Genomic DNA, 17,854 nt, shown 5'->3' on the forward strand with positions numbered 1-17,854 from the left:
TTCGATATATTAAAGGATCCTATATGTAAAAAATAATTTTTTTTATTCGGGGAATTTCAAATAATGCTTAAAAACAGGAAAAATCCTGTAAAAATAGTTTATTTTTATTATATTATTTTTTTAAACTCCTTTTACATTATTTTCAGGATAGTTTAGCATTCGAAATGTGTTCCATGCCTAAATTCAAGTGTCTTTCTTGGTGAAAGAACGCATAATGGAATAAAAAATAAAATAAAATGGCGGGAAAAAGGTTCAAATTTGAAGTCCGTCTAACTCCCTCTAATATTAAGCTATAATTTTCAATTTCGGACGGAAAGTTCGCCTTTATGAGTCGAACGACCCTGCAAAGAAAATTTTTTATAGACCTATTAGGGGGGCTGCAAACGCCCCTTAAGTTTTTTGCTTTGCTTACCGGGAGAAGGTACTTGAATCTATGTAGTAGCCCGATCACCGTATAAACGTGGTTCAACGGCTATGACCACGTGCTAGTGACATACGCCTTAAGCGAGGGGGCTGCAGGTTCGAACCCCGGCTGAGGTCAATTTTTAAAATTTTTTATATTTTTTTCTTTTCCTTTTTTTACATTATACTATTTATTTAATGTGTTTTTCGATATATTAAAGGATCCTATATGTTAAAAAAAAATTTTTTTATTCGGGAAATTTCAAATAATGCTTAAAAACAGGAAAAATCCTGTAAAAATAATTTATTTTTATTAAATTATTTTTTCAAACTCCTTTTACATTATTTTCACGATAGTTTAGCATTCGAAATGTGTTCCATGCTTAAATTCAAGTGTCTTTCTTGGTGAAAGAAAGCATAATGGAATAAAAAATAAAATAAAATGGCGGGAAAAAGGTTCAAATTTGAAGTCCGTCTAACTCCTTCTAATATTAAGTTATAATTTTCAAACTCGGACGGAAAGTTTGCCTCTATGAGTCGAACAACCCTGCAAAGAAAAATTTTTATAGACCTATTAGGGGGCTGCAAACGCCCCTTAAGGTTTTTGCTTAGCTTACCGGGAGAAGGTACTTGAATCTATGTAGTAGCCCGATCACCGTATAAACGTGGTTCAACGGCTAAGACCACGTGCTAGTGACATACGCCTTAAGCGAGGGGGTGCAGGTTCGAACCCCGGCAGAGGTCAATTTTTAAAATTTTTTATATTTTTTTCTTTTCTTTTTTTTACATTATACTATTTATTTAATGTGTTTTTCGATATAATAAAGGATCCTATATGTAAAAAATATTTTTTTTTATTCGGGAAATTTCAAATAATGCTTAAAAACAGGAAAAATCCTGTAAAAATAGTTTATTTTTATTATATTATTTTTTTAAACTCCTTTTACATTATTTTCACGATAGTTTGGCATTCGAAATGTGTTCCATGCTTAAATTCAAGTGTCTTTCTTGGTGAAAGAACGCATAATGGAATAAAAAATAAAAGAAATTGCCGGAAAAGGGTCAAATTTGAAGTCCGTCTAACTCCCTCTAATAATAAGTTATAGTTTTCAAACTCGGGCGGAAAGTTTGCCTCTATGAGTCGAACGACCCTGCAAAGAAAATTTTTTATAGACCTATTAGGGGGGCTGCAATAGCCCCTTAAGTTTTTTGCTTAGCTTACCGGGAGAAGGTACTTGAATCTATGTAGTAGCCCGATCACCGTATAAACGTGGTTCAACGGCTAGGACCACGTGCTAGTAACATACGCCTTAAGCGAGGGGGTGCAGGTTCGAACCCCGGCTGAGGTCAATTTTCAAAATTTTATATATTTTTTTCTTTTCTTTTTTTTACATTATAGTATTTATTTAATGTGTTTTTCGATACATTAAAGGATCCTATATGTAAAAAATAATTTTTTTTATTCGGGAAATTTCAAATAATGCTTAAAAACAATAAAAATCCGGTAAAAATAGTTTATTTTTATTATATTATTTTTTTAAACTCCTTTTACATTATTTACACGATAGTTTAGCATTCGAAATGTGTTCCATGCTTAAATTCAAGTGTCTTTCTTGGTGAAAGAGCGCATAATGGAATAAAAAATAAAATAAAATGGCGGGAAAAAGGTCCAAATTTGAAGTCCGTCTAACTCCTTCTAATATTAAGTTATAATTTTCAAACTCGGACGGAAAGTTTGCCTCTATGAGTCGAACAACCCTGCAAAGAAAAATTTTTATAGACCTATTAGGGGGCTGCAAACGCCCCTTAAGGTTTTTGCTTAGCTTACCGGGAGAAGGTACTTGAATCTATGTAGTAGCCCGATCACCGTATAAACGTGGTTCAACGGCTAAGACCACGTGCTAGTGACATACGCCTTAAGCGAGGGGGTGCAGGTTCGAACCCCGGCAGAGGTCAATTTTTAAAATTTTTTATATTTTTTTCTTTTCTTTTTTTTACATTATACTATTTATTTAATGTGTTTTTCGATATAATAAAGGATCCTATATGTAAAAAATAATTTTTTTTATTCGGGAAATTTCAAATAATGCTTAAAAACAGGAAAAATCCTGTAAAAATAGTTTATTTTTATTATATTATTTTTTTAAACTCCTTTTACATTATTTTCACGATAGTTTGGCATTCGAAATGTGTTCCATGCTTAAATTCAAGTGTCTTTCTTGGTGAAAGAACGCATAATGGAATAAAAAATAAAAGAAATTGCCGGAAAAGGGTCAAATTTGAAGTCCGTCTAACTCCCTCTAATATTAAGTTATAGTTTTCAAACTCGGGCGGAAAGTTTGCCTCTATGAGTCGAACGACCCTGCAAAGAAAATTTTTTATAGACCTATTAGGGGGGCTGCAATAGCCCCTTAAGTTTTTTGCTTAGCTTACCGGGAGAAGGTACTTGAATCTATGTAGTAGCCCGATCACCGTATAAACGTGGTTCAACGGCTAGGACCACGTGCTAGTAACATACGCCTTAAGCGAGGGGGTGCAGGTTCGAACCCCGGCTGAGGTCAATTTTCAAAATTTTATATATTTTTTTCTTTTCTTTTTTTTACATTATAGTATTTATTTAATGTGTTTTTCGATACATTAAAGGATCCTATATGTAAAAAATAATTTTTTTTATTCGGGAAATTTCAAATAATGCTTAAAAACAATAAAAATCCTGTAAAAATAGTTTATTTTTATTATATTATTTTTTTAAACTCCTTTTACATTATTTACACGATAGTTTAGCATTCGAAATGTGTTCCATGCTTAAATTCAAGTGTCTTTCTTGGTGAAAGAGCGCATAATGGAATAAAAAATAAAATAAAATGGCGGGAAAAGGTTCAAATTTGAAGTCCGTCTAACTCCCTCAAATATTAAGCTATAATTTTCAAACTCGGACGCAAAGTTCGCCTTTATGAGTCGAACGACCCTGCAAAGAAAAATTTTTATAGACCTATTAGGGGGGCTGAAAACGCCCCTTAAGGTTTTTGCTTAGCTTACCGGGAGAAGGTACTTGAATCTAGTAACCCGATCACCGTATAAACGTGGTTCAACGGCTAAGACCGCGTGCTAGTGACATGCGCCTTAAGCGAGGGGGTGCAGGTTCGAACCCCGGCTGAGGTCAATTTTTAAAATTTTTTATATTTTTTTCTTTTCTTTTTTTTTACTTTATACTATTTATTTAATGTGTTTTTCGATATATTAAAGGATCCTATATGTTAAAAATAATTTTTTTATTCGGGAAATTTCAAATAATGCTTAAAAACAGGAAAAATCTTGTAAAAATAGTTTATTTTTGTTATTTTATTTTTTTAAACTCCTTTTACATTATTTTCACGCTAGTTTAGCATTCGAAATGTGTTCCATGCTTAAATTCAAGTGTCTTTCTTGATGAAAGAACGCATAATGGAATAAAAAATAAAATAAAATGGCGGGAAAAAGGTTCAAATTTGAAGTCCGTCTAACTCCCTCTAATATTAAGTTATAATTTTCAAACTCGGACGGAAAGTTCGCCTCTATGAGTCGAACGACCCTGCAAAGAAAAATTTTTATAGACCTATTAGGGGGGCTGCAAACGCCCCTTAAGTTTTCTGCTTAGCTTACCGGGAGAAGGTACTTGAATCTATGTAGTAGCCCGATCACCGTATAAACGTGGTTCAACGGCTATGACCACGTGCTAGTGACATACGCCTTAAGCGAGGGGGTGCAGGTTCGAACCCCGGCTGAGGTCAATTTTTAAAATTTTTTATATTTTTTTCTTTTCTTTTTTTTACATTATACTATTTATTTAATGTGTTTTCGATATATTAAAGGATCCTATATGTAAAAATTAATTTTTTTTATTCGGGAAATTTCAAATAATGCTTAAAAACAGGAAAAATCCTGTAAAAATAGTTTATTTTTGTTATTTTATTTTTTTAAACTCCTTTTACATTATTTTCACGATAGTTTAGCATTCGAAATGTGTTCCATGCTTAAATTCAAGTGTCTTTCTTGGTGAAAGAGCGCATAATGGAATAAAAAATAAAATAAAATGGCGGGAAAAAGGTTCAAATTTGAAGTCCGTCTAACTCCCTCTAATATTAAGTTATAATTTTCAAACTCGGACGGAAAGTTTGCCTCTATGAGTCGAACGACCCTGCAAAGAAAATTTTTTATAGACCTATTAGGGAGGCTGCAAACGCCCCTTAAGGTTTTTGCTTAGCTTACCGGGAGAAGGTACTTGAATCTATGTAGTAGCCCGATCACCGTATAAACGTGGTTCAACGGCTAAGACCACGTGCTAGTGACATACGCCTTAAGCGAGGGGGTGCAGGTTCGAACCCCGGCAGAGGTCAATTTTTAAAATTTTTTATATTTTTTTCTTTTCTTTTTTTTACATTATACTATTTATTTAATGTGTTTTTCGATATAATAAAGGATCCTATATGTAAAAAATATTTTTTTTTATTCGGGAAATTTCAAATAATGCTTAAAAACAGGAAAAATCCTGTAAAAATAGTTTATTTTTATTATATATTTTTTTTTAAACTCCTTTTACATTATTTTCACGATAGTTTGGCATTCGAAATGTGTTCCATGCTTAAATTCAAGTGTCTTTCTTGGTGAAAGAACGCATAATGGAATAAAAAATAAAAGAAATTGCCGGAAAAGGGTCAAATTTGAAGTCCGTCTAACTCCCTCTAATATTAAGTTATAATTTTCAAACTCGGGCGGAAAGTTTGCCTCTATGAGTCGAACGACCCTGCAAAGAAAATTTTTTATAAACCTATTAGGGGGGCTGCAAACGCCCCTTAAGTTTTTTGCTTAGCTTACCGGGAGAAGGTACTTGAATCTATGTAGTAGCCCGATCACCGTATAAACGTGGTTCAACGGCTAAGACCACGTGCTAGTGACATACGCCTTAAGCGAGGGGGAGCAGGTTCGAACCCCGGCTGAGGTCAATTTTCAAAATTTTTTATATTTTTTTCTTTTCCTTTTTTTACATTATACTATTTATTTAATGTGTTTTTCGATATATTAAAGGATCCTATATGTAAAAAATATTTTTTTTTATTCGGGAAATTTCAAATAATGCTTAAAAACAGGAAAAATCCTGTAAAAATAGTTTATTTTTATTATATTATTTTTTTAAACTCCTTTTACATTATTTTCACGATAGTTTAGCATTCGAAATGTGTTCCATGCTTAAATTCAAGTGTCTTTCTTGGTGAAAGAACGCATAATGGAATAAAAAATAAAATAAAATGGCGGGAAAAAGGTTCAAATTTCAAGCCCATCTAACTCCCTCGAATATTAAGTTATAATTTTCAAGCTCGGACAGAAAGTTTGCCTCTATGAGTCGAACGACCCTGCAAAGAAACATTTTTATAGACCTATTAGGGGGGCAGCAAACGCCCCTTAAGTTTTTTGCTTAGCTTACCGGGAGAAGGTACTTGAATCTATGTAGTAGCCCGATCACCGTATAAACGTGGTTCAACGGCTATGACCACGTGCTAGTGACATACGCCTTAAGCGAGGGGGTGCAGGTTCGAACCCCGGCTGGAACAATTTTTAAAATTTTTTATATTTTTTTCTTTTCTTTTTTTTATATTATACTATTTATTTAATGTGTTTTCGATATATTAAAGGATCCTATATGTAAAAATTAATTTTTTTTATTCGGGAAATTTCAAATAATGCTTAAAAACAGGAAAAATCCTGTAAAAATAGTTTATTTTTGTTATTTTATTTTTTTAAACTCCTTTTACATTATTTTCACGATAGTTTAGCATTCGAAATGTGTTCCATGCTTAAATTCAAGTGTCTTTCCTGGTGAAAGAGCGCATAATGGAATAAAAAATAAAATAAAATGGCGGGAAAAAGGTTCAAATTTGAAGTCCGTCTAACTCCCTCTAATATTAAGTTATAATTTTCAAACTCGGACGGAAAGTTCGCCTCTATGAGTCGAACGACCCTGCAAAGAAAAATTTTTATAGACCTATTAGGGGGGCTGCAAACGCCCCTTAAGGTTTTTGCTTAGCTTACCGGGAGAAGGTACTTGAATCTATGTAGTAGCCCGATCACCGTATAAACGTGGTTCAACGGCTAAGACCACGTGCTAGTGACATACGCCTTAAGCGAGGGGGTGCAGGTTCGAACCCCGGCAGAGGTCAATTTTTAAAATTTTTTATATTTTTTTCTTTTCTTTTTTTTACATTATACTATTTATTTAATGTGTTTTTCGATATAATAAAGGATCCTATATGTAAAAAATATTTTTTTTTATTCGGGAAATTTCAAATAATGCTTAAAAACAGGAAAAATCCTGTAAAAATAGTTTATTTTTATTATATTATTTTTTTAAACTCCTTTTACATTATTTTCACGATAGTTTGGCATTCGAAATGTGTTCCATGCTTAAATTCAAGTGTCTTTCTTGGTGAAAGAACGCATAATGGAATAAAAAATAAAATAAAATGGCGGGAAAAAGGTTCAAATTTGAAGTCCGTCTAACTCCTTCTAATATTAAGTTATAATTTTCAAACTCGGACGGAAAGTTTGCCTCTATGAGTCGAACAACCCTGCAAAGAAAAATTTTTAATAGACCTATTAGGGGGCTGCAAACGCCCCTTAAGTTTTTTGCTTTGCTTACCGGGAGAAGGTACTTGAATCTATGTAGTAGCCCGATTACCGTATAAACGTGGTTCAACGCCTAAGACCACGTGCTAGTGACAATCGCCTTAAGCGAGGGGGTGCAGGTTCGAACCCCGGCTGAGGTCAATTTTTAAAATTTTTTATATTTTTTTCTTTTCTTTTTTTTTACTTTATACTATTTATTTAATGTGTTTTTCGATATATTAAAGGATCCTATATGTAATAAATAATTTTTTTTATTCGGGAAATTTCAAATAATGCTTAAAATCAGGAAAAATCCTGTAAAATTAGTTTATTTTTGTTATATTATTTTTTTAAACTCCTTTTTCATTATTTTCACGATAGTTTAGCATTCGAAATGTGTTCCATGCTTAAATTCAAGTGTCTTTCTTGGAGAAAGAACGCATTATGGAATAAAAAATAAAATAAAATGGCGGGAAAAAGGTTCAAATTTGAAGTCCGTCTAACTCCCTCTAATATTAAGTTATAATTTTCAAACTCGGACGGAAAGTTCGCCTCTATGAGTCGAACGACCCTGCAAAGAAAATTTTTTATAGACCTATTAGGGGGGCTGCAAACGCCCCTTAAGTTTTTTGCTTAGCTTACCGGGAGAAGGTACTTGAATCTATGTAGTAGCCCGATCACCGTATAAACGTGGTTCAACGGCTAGGACCACGTGCTAGTGACATACGCCTTAAGCGAGGGGGGTGCAGGTTCGAACCCCGGCTGAGGTCAATTTTTAAAATTTTTTATATTTTTTTCTTTTCTTTTTTTTTACTTTATATTATTTATTTAATGTGTTTTTCGATATATTAAAGGATCCTATATGCAAAAAATAATTTTTTTATTCGGGAAATTTCAAATAATGCGTAAAAACAGGAAAAATCCTGTAAAAATAGTTTATTTTTATTATATTATTTTTTCAAATTCCTTTTACATTATTTTCACGATAGTTTAGCATTCGAAATGTGTTCCATGCTTAAATTCAAGTGTCTTTCTTGGTGAAAGAATGCATAATGGAATAAAATGGCGGGAAAAAGGTTCAAATTTAAAATCCGTCTAACTCCCTCTAACATTAAGTTATAATTTTCAAACTCGGACGGAAAGTTCGCCTCTATGAGTAGAACGACCCTGCAAAGAAAAATTTTTATAGACCTATTAGGGGGGCTGCAAATGCCCCTTAAGTTTCTTGCTTAGCTTACCGGGAGAAGGTACTTGTATCTATGTAGTAGCCCGATCACCGTATAAGAGTGGTTCAACGGCTAAGACCACGTGCTAGTGACATACGCCTTAAGCGAGGGGGTGCAGGTTCGAACCCCGGCTGAGGTCAATTTTTAAAATTTTATATATTTTTTTCCTTTCTTTTTTTTACATTATAGTATTTATTTAATGTGTTTTTCGATATATTAAAGGATCCTATATGTAAAAAATAATTTTTTTTTATTCGGGAAATTTCAAATAATGCTTAAAAACAGGAAAAATACTGTAAAAATAGTTTATTTTTATTATATTATTTTTTTAAACTCCTTTTACATTATTTTCACGATATATTAGCATTCGAAATGTGTTCCATGCTTAAATTCAAGTGTCTTTCTTGGTGAAAGAACGCATAATGGAATAAAAAAATAAAATAAAATGGCGGGGAAAAGGTTCAAATTTGAAGTCCGTCTAACTCCCTCTAATATTAAGTTATAATTTTCAAACTCGGACAGAAAGTTTGCCTCTATGAGTCGAACGACCCTGCAAAGAAACATTTTTATAGACCTATTAGGGGGGCAGCAAACGCCCCTTAAGATTTTTGCTTAGCTTACCGGGAGAAGGTATTTGAATCTATGTAGTAGCCCGCTCACCGTATAAACGTGGTTCAACGCCTAAGACCGCGTGCTAGTGACATACGCCTTAAGCGAGGGGGTGTAGGTTCGAACCCCGGCTGAGGTCAACTTTTAAAATTTTTTATATTTTTTTCTTTTGCTTATTTTACATTATATTATTTATTTAATGTGTTTTTCGATATATTAAAGGATCCTATAAATAAAAATAATTTTTTTTATTCGGGAAATTTCATATAATGCTTAAAAATTCGAAAAATCCCGAAAAATTAGTTTATTTTAATATATATTATTTTTTAAATTTCATTTACAATATATTCACGATGGTTTAGCATGCGAAATGTGTTCTGCGTTTGAAATCAAGGGCTTTTTTTTTTGGCGAAAGAACGCATAATGGAATAAAACATACAATAAAATGGCGGGAAAAAGGTTCAAATTTCAAGTCCATCTAACTCCCTTTATTATTAAGCTATAAATTTCAAACTCGGGCGGAAATTTCGCCTCTATGAGCCGAACCACCCTACAAAGAAAATTTTTTATAGACCTATTAGGGGGGCTGCAAACGCCCCTTAAGTTTTTTGTTTAGCTTACCGGCAGAAGGTACTTGAATCTATGAAGTAGACCGATCACCGTAAAAACGTGGTTCAACGGCTATGACCACTTGCTATTGATTTACCCCTTAAGCAAGGGGGTGCTGGTTCGAACCCCGACTGAGGTCAATTTTTAAAATTTTTTATATATTTTTTATTTTCTTTTTTTCTCATTATATTATTTATTTAATGTGTTTTTCGATATATTAAAGGATCCTATATGTAAAAAATAATTTTTTTTTATTCGGGAAATTTCAAATAATGCCTAAAAACAGGAAAAATCCTGTAAAAATAGTTTATTTTTATTATATTATTTTTTTAAACTCCTTTTACATTATTTTCACGATAGTTTAGCATTCGAAATGTGCTCCATGCTTAAATTCAAGTGTCTTTCTTGGTGAAAGAACGCATAATGGAATAAAAAATAAAATAAAATGGCGGGAAAAAATTTCAAATTTGAAGTCCGTCTAACTCCCTCTAATATTAAGTTATAATTTTCAAACTCGGACGGAAAGTTTGCCTCAATGAGTCGAACGACCCTGCAAAGAAAAATTTTTATACACCTATTAGGGGGGCTGCAAACGCCCCTTAAGTTTTTTGGTTAGCTTACCGGGAGAAGGTACTTGAATCTATGTAGTAGCCCGATCACCGTATAAGCGTGGTTCAACGGCCAAGACCACGTGCTAGTGACATACGCCTTAAACGAGGGGGTGCAGGTTCGAACCCCGGCTGAGGTAAATGTTTAAAATTTTTTATATTTTTTTCTTTTCTTTTTTTTTTACTTTATACTATTTATTTAATGTGTTTTTCGATATATTAAAGGATCCTATATGCAAAAAATAATTTTTTTTATTCGGGAAATTTCAAATAATGCTTAAAAGCAGGAAAAGTCCTGTAAAAATAGTTTATTTTTATTATATTATTTTTTTAAACTCCTTTTACATTATTTTCACGATAGTTTAGCATCTGAAATGTGTTCCATGCTTAAATTCAAGTGTCTTTCTTGGTGAAAGAACGCATAATGGAATAAAAAATAAAATAAAATGGCGGGAAAAAGGTTCAAATTGGAAGTCCGTCTAACTCCCTCTAATATTAAGCTATAATTTTCAAACTCGGACGGAAAGTTCGCCTCTATGAGTTGAATGACCCTGCAAAGAAAAATTTTTATAGACCTATTAGGGGCAAACGCCCCTTAAGTTTTTTGCTTAGCTTACCGGGAGAAGGTACTTGAATCTATGTAGTAGCCCGATCACCGTATAAACGTGGTTCAACGGGTAAGACTGCGTATAAGCGACTTACGCCTTAAGCGAGGGGGTGCAGGTTCGAACCCCGGCTGAGGTCAATTTTTAAATTTTTTTATATATTTTTTCTTTTCTTTTTTTCCCATTATATTATTTATTTAATGTGTTTTTCGATATATTAAAGGATCCTATGTGTAAAAAATAATTTTTTTTTATTCAGGAAATTTCAAATAATGCCTAAAAACAGGAAAAATCCTGTAAAAATAGTTTATTTTTATTATATTATTTTTTTAAACTCCTTTTACAATATTTTCACGATAGTTTAGCATTCGAAATGAGTTCCATGCTTAAATTTAAGTGTCTTTCTTGGTGAAAGAACGCATAATGGAATAAAAAATAAAATAAAATGGCGGGAAAAAGGTTCAAATTGGAAGTCCGTCTAACTCCCTCTAATATTAAGCTATAATTTTCAAACTCGGACGGAAAGTTCGCCTCTATGAGTTGAATGACCCTGCAAAGAAAAATTTTTATAGACCTATTAGGGGCAAACGCCCCTTAAGTTTTTTGCTTAGCTTACCGGGAGAAGGTACTTGAATCTATGTAGTAGCCCGATCACCGTATAAACGTGGTTCAACGGGTAAGACTGCGTATAAGCGACTTACGCCTTAAGCGAGGGGGTGCAGGTTCGAACCCCGGCTGAGGTCAATTTTTAAATTTTTTTATATATTTTTTCTTTTCTTTTTTTCCCATTATATTATTTATTTAATGTGTTTTTCGATATATTAAAGGATCCTATGTGTAAAAAATAATTTTTTTTTATTCAGGAAATTTCAAATAATGCCTAAAAACAGGAAAAATCCTGTAAAAATAGTTTATTTTTATTATATTATTTTTTTAAACTCCTTTTACAATATTTTCACGATAGTTTAGCATTCGAAATGTGTTCCATGCTTAATATCAAGTGTCTTTCTTGGTGAAAGAACGCATAATGGAATAAAAAATAAATAAAATGGCGGGAAAAAGGTTCAAATTTCAAGTCCATCTAACTCACTTTATTATTAAGTTATAAATTTCAAACTCGGACGGAAATTTGGGCTCTATGAGCCGAACCACCTTACAAAGAAAATTTTTTATAGACCTATTAGGGGGGCTGCAAACGCCCCTTAAGTCTTTTCCTTAGCTAGCCGGGAGAAGGTACTTTAATCTATGTAGTAGCCCGATCTCCGTGTATGCGTGGTTCAACGGTTATGACTGCGTATAAGCGACTTACGCCTTAAGCGAGGAGGTGCAGGTTCGAACCCCGGCTCAGGTCAATTTTTAAATTTTTTTTTCTTATCTTTTTTTTTACATTATATTATTTATTTAATGTGTTTTTCGATATATTAAAGAATCCTATATGTAAAAAATAATTTTTTTTACTCGGGAAATTTCAAATAATGCTTAAAAACAGGAAAAATCCTGTAAAAATAGTTGATTTTTATTATATTATTTTTTTAAACTCCTTTTACATTATTTTCACGATATATTAGCATTCGAAATGTGTTCCATGCTTAAATTCAAGTGTCTTTCTTGGTGAAAGAACGCATAATGGAATAAAAAAATAAAATAAAATGGCGGGGAAAAGGTTCAAATTTGAAGTCCGTCTAACTCCCTCTAATATTAAGTTATAATTTTCAAACTCGGACAGAAAGTTTGCCTCTATGAGTCGAACGACCCTGCAAAGAAACATTTTTATAGACCTATTAGGGGGGCAGCAAACGCCCCTTAAGATTTTTGCTTAGCTTACCGGGAGAAGGTATTTGAATCTATGTAGTAGCCCGCTCACCGTATAAACGTGGTTCAACGCCTAAGACCGCGTGCTAGTGACATACGCCTTAAGCGAGGGGGTGTAGGTTCGAACCCCGGCTGAGGTCAACTTTTAAAATTTTTTATATTTTTTTCTTTTGCTTATTTTACATTATATTATTTATTTAATGTGTTTTTCGATATATTAAAGGATCCTATAAATAAAAATAATTTTTTTTATTCGGGAAATTTCATATAATGCTTAAAAATTCGAAAAATCCCGAAAAATTAGTTTATTTTAATATATATTATTTTTTAAATTTCATTTACAATATATTCACGATGGTTTAGCATGCGAAATGTGTTCTGCGTTTGAAATCAAGGGCTTTTTTTTTTGGCGAAAGAACGCATAATGGAATAAAACATACAATAAAATGGCGGGAAAAAGGTTCAAATTTCAAGTCCATCTAACTCCCTTTATTATTAAGCTATAAATTTCAAACTCGGGCGGAAATTTCGCCTCTATGAGCCGAACCACCCTACAAAGAAAATTTTTTATAGACCTATTAGGGGGGCTGCAAACGCCCCTTAAGTTTTTTGTTTAGCTTACCGGCAGAAGGTACTTGAATCTATGAAGTAGACCGATCACCGTAAAAACGTGGTTCAACGGCTATGACCACTTGCTATTGATTTACCCCTTAAGCAAGGGGGTGCTGGTTCGAACCCCGACTGAGGTCAATTTTTAAAATTTTTTATATATTTTTTATTTTCTTTTTTTCTCATTATATTATTTATTTAATGTGTTTTTCGATATATTAAAGGATCCTATATGTAAAAAATAATTTTTTTTTATTCGGGAAATTTCAAATAATGCCTAAAAACAGGAAAAATCCTGTAAAAATAGTTTATTTTTATTATATTATTTTTTTAAACTCCTTTTACATTATTTTCACGATAGTTTAGCATTCGAAATGTGCTCCATGCTTAAATTCAAGTGTCTTTCTTGGTGAAAGAACGCATAATGGAATAAAAAATAAAATAAAATGGCGGGAAAAAATTTCAAATTTGAAGTCCGTCTAACTCCCTCTAATATTAAGTTATAATTTTCAAACTCGGACGGAAAGTTTGCCTCAATGAGTCGAACGACCCTGCAAAGAAAAATTTTTATACACCTATTAGGGGGGCTGCAAACGCCCCTTAAGTTTTTTGGTTAGCTTACCGGGAGAAGGTACTTGAATCTATGTAGTAGCCCGATCACCGTATAAGCGTGGTTCAACGGCCAAGACCACGTGCTAGTGACATACGCCTTAAACGAGGGGGTGCAGGTTCGAACCCCGGCTGAGGTAAATGTTTAAAATTTTTTATATTTTTTTCTTTTCTTTTTTTTTTACTTTATACTATTTATTTAATGTGTTTTTCGATATATTAAAGGATCCTATATGCAAAAAATAATTTTTTTTATTCGGGAAATTTCAAATAATGCTTAAAAGCAGGAAAAGTCCTGTAAAAATAGTTTATTTTTATTATATTATTTTTTTAAACTCCTTTTACATTATTTTCACGATAGTTTAGCATCTGAAATGTGTTCCATGCTTAAATTCAAGTGTCTTTCTTGGTGAAAGAACGCATAATGGAATAAAAAATAAAATAAAATGGCGGGAAAAAGGTTCAAATTGGAAGTCCGTCTAACTCCCTCTAATATTAAGCTATAATTTTCAAACTCGGACGGAAAGTTCGCCTCTATGAGTTGAATGACCCTGCAAAGAAAAATTTTTATAGACCTATTAGGGGCAAACGCCCCTTAAGTTTTTTGCTTAGCTTACCGGGAGAAGGTACTTGAATCTATGTAGTAGCCCGATCACCGTATAAACGTGGTTCAACGGGTAAGACTGCGTATAAGCGACTTACGCCTTAAGCGAGGGGGTGCAGGTTCGAACCCCGGCTGAGGTCAATTTTTAAATTTTTTTATATATTTTTTCTTTTCTTTTTTTCCCATTATATTATTTATTTAATGTGTTTTTCGATATATTAAAGGATCCTATGTGTAAAAAATAATTTTTTTTTATTCAGGAAATTTCAAATAATGCCTAAAAACAGGAAAAATCCTGTAAAAATAGTTTATTTTTATTATATTATTTTTTTAAACTCCTTTTACAATATTTTCACGATAGTTTAGCATTCGAAATGAGTTCCATGCTTAAATTTAAGTGTCTTTCTTGGTGAAAGAACGCATAATGGAATAAAAAATAAAATAAAATGGCGGGAAAAAGTTTCAAATTGGAAGTCCGTCTAACTCCCTCTAATATTAAGCTATAATTTTCAAACTCGGACGGAAAGTTCGCCTCTATGAGTTGAATGACCCTGCAAAGAAAAATTTTTATAGACCTATTAGGGGCAAACGCCCCTTAAGTTTTTTGCTTAGCTTACCGGGAGAAGGTACTTGAATCTATGTAGTAGCCCGATCACCGTATAAACGTGGTTCAACGGGTAAGACTGCGTATAAGCGACTTACGCCTTAAGCGAGGGGGTGCAGGTTCGAACCCCGGCTGAGGTCAATTTTTAAATTTTTTTATATATTTTTTCTTTTCTTTTTTTCCCATTATATTATTTATTTAATGTGTTTTTCGATATATTAAAGGATCCTATGTGTAAAAAATAATTTTTTTTTATTCAGGAAATTTCAAATAATGCCTAAAAACAGGAAAAATCCTGTAAAAATAGTTTATTTTTATTATATTATTTTTTTAAACTCCTTTTACAATATTTTCACGATAGTTTAGCATTCGAAATGTGTTCCATGCTTAATATCAAGTGTCTTTCTTGGTGAAAGAACGCATAATGGAATAAAAAATAAATAAAATGGCGGGAAAAAGGTTCAAATTTCAAGTCCATCTAACTCACTTTATTATTAAGTTATAAATTTCAAACTCGGACGGAAATTTGGGCTCTATGAGCCGAACCACCTTACAAAGAAAATTTTTTATAGACCTATTAGGGGGGCTGCAAACGCCCCTTAAGTCTTTTCCTTAGCTAGCCGGGAGAAGGTACTTTAATCTATGTAGTAGCCCGATCTCCGTGTATGCGTGGTTCAACGGTTATGACTGCGTATAAGCGACTTACGCCTTAAGCGAGGAGGTGCAGGTTCGAACCCCGGCTCAGGTCAATTTTTAAATTTTTTTTTCTTATCTTTTTTTTTACATTATATTATTTATTTAATGTGTTTTTCGATATATTAAAGAATCCTATATGTAAAAAATAATTTTTTTTACTCGGGAAATTTCAAATAATGCTTAAAAACAGGAAAAATCCTGTAAAAATAGTTGATTTTTATTATATTATTTTTTTAAACTCCTTTTACAATATTTTCACGATAGTTTAGCACTCGAAATGTGTTCAATGCTTAAAATCAAGTGTCTTTCTTGGTGAAAGAACGCATAATGGCATAAAAAATAAAATTAAATGGCGGGAAAAAGGTTCAAATTTCAATTCCGTATAACTCCCTCTAATATTAAGTTATAATTTTCAAACTCGGACGGAAAGTTGGCCTCTATGAGCCGAACCACCCTACAAAGGAAAATTTTTAAACTCCTATTAGGGGGGCTGCAAACGCCCCTTAAGTCTTTTGTTTAGCTTACCGCGGGAGAAGGTACTTGAATCTATGTAGTAGACCGATCTCCGTAAAAAAGTGGTTCAACGGCTAAGACCACTTGCTAGTGACTTACGCCTTAAGCGAGGGGGTGCAGGTTCGAACCCCGGCTGAGGTCAATTTTTAAAATTTTTTATATTCTTTTCTTTTTTTTACATTCTATTATTTATTTAATGTGTTTTTCGATATATTAAGGGATCCTATATGTAAAAAATAATTTTTTTTATTCGGAAAATTTCAAATAATGCTTAAAAATTCGAAAAATCCCGAAAAATTAGTTTATTTTAATTATACTATTTTTTAAATTTCTTTTACAATATTTTCACGATGGTTTAGCATGCGAAATGTGTTCTGTGTTTGAAATCAAGTGTTTTTTTTTTTGATGAAAGAACGCATAATGGAATAAAAAAAAAAAAAAATGGCGGGAAAAAGGTTCAAATTTCAAGTCCATCTAACTCCCTTTATTATTAAGCTATAAATTTCCAACTCGGATGGAAATTTCGCCTCTATGAGCCGAACCACCCTACAAAGAAAATTTTTTATAGACCTATTAGGGGGGCTGCAAACGCCCCTTATGTGTTTTGTTTAGCTTACCGGCAGAAAGTACTTGAATCTATCTAGTAGACCGATTACCGTAAAAACGTGGTTCAACGGCTAAGTCCACTTTGCTAGTGACTTACGCCTTAAGCGAGGGGGTGCAGGTTCGAACCGCGGCTGAGGTCAATTTTTAAAATTTTTTATATTTTTTTCTTTTCTTTTTTTTACATTATATTATTTATTTAATGTGTTTTTCGATATATTAAAGGATCCTATAAATAAAAATAATTTTTTTTATTGGGGAAATTTCAAATAATGCTTAAAAATTCGAAAAATGCCGAAAAATTAGTTTATTTTCATTATATAATTTTTTGAATTTCTTTTGCAATATTTTCACGATGGTTTAGCATGCAAAATGTGTTCTGTGTTTGAAATCAAGTGTTTTTTTTGGTGAAAGAGCGCATAATGGAATAAAAAATAAAATAAAATGGCGGGAAAAAGGTTCAAATTTCAAGTCCGTCTAACTCCCTCTAATATTAAGTTATAATTTTCAAACTCGGACGGAAAGTTCGCCTCTATGAGTCGAACGACCCTGCAAAGAAAAATTTTTATAGACCTATTAGAGATAGACACTTTTCCATACATTGACGTTATCATATTTTTTCAAGCGTGGCATTGGACATTTGTCACTCATGGTAACTATATGAAGCTGCGCACGTTTATTCTCCATTCTGAACTTGATTAAAAATGAACTAAAAAATGACTTAAGAAAAAATGAGTCAGCATGAGCATTGAAAATGATGTGCAGGAAATTGATTTTAGCAATGTGATAGAAGACTTATCCTCTCAAAGCGCGTAAAAAGTATTGCTACCTTAAACTTTTGATGAAAATAATGTAAGTAAAGCTTTTATAATAATGTATAAATGTTTTACTTTCCTAAAATAAAAATTATTCAAAAGTGAAATTTTTTCTTTGAAATTACTCATAAAGAGCCCCCTAATGAAGACAGGCCGAGGGCCCCCTAAACGGCTCTGCTTTTTGGATTATACATTTTCATTTAAAACAGTTTTATATATTACATTAACGCTAGTTTCGTGTACAAAATGAATAAATAATGAAAATGTGACTGAGCTCAGACTTTATCGTTC

Source organism: Parasteatoda tepidariorum, chromosome 3 (genome assembly GCF_982258835.1).
Source record: "Parasteatoda tepidariorum strain Cologne lab strain chromosome 3, Ptep-v5.0, whole genome shotgun sequence".
NCBI classification, from domain to species: Eukaryota; Metazoa; Arthropoda; class Arachnida; order Araneae; family Theridiidae; genus Parasteatoda; species Parasteatoda tepidariorum.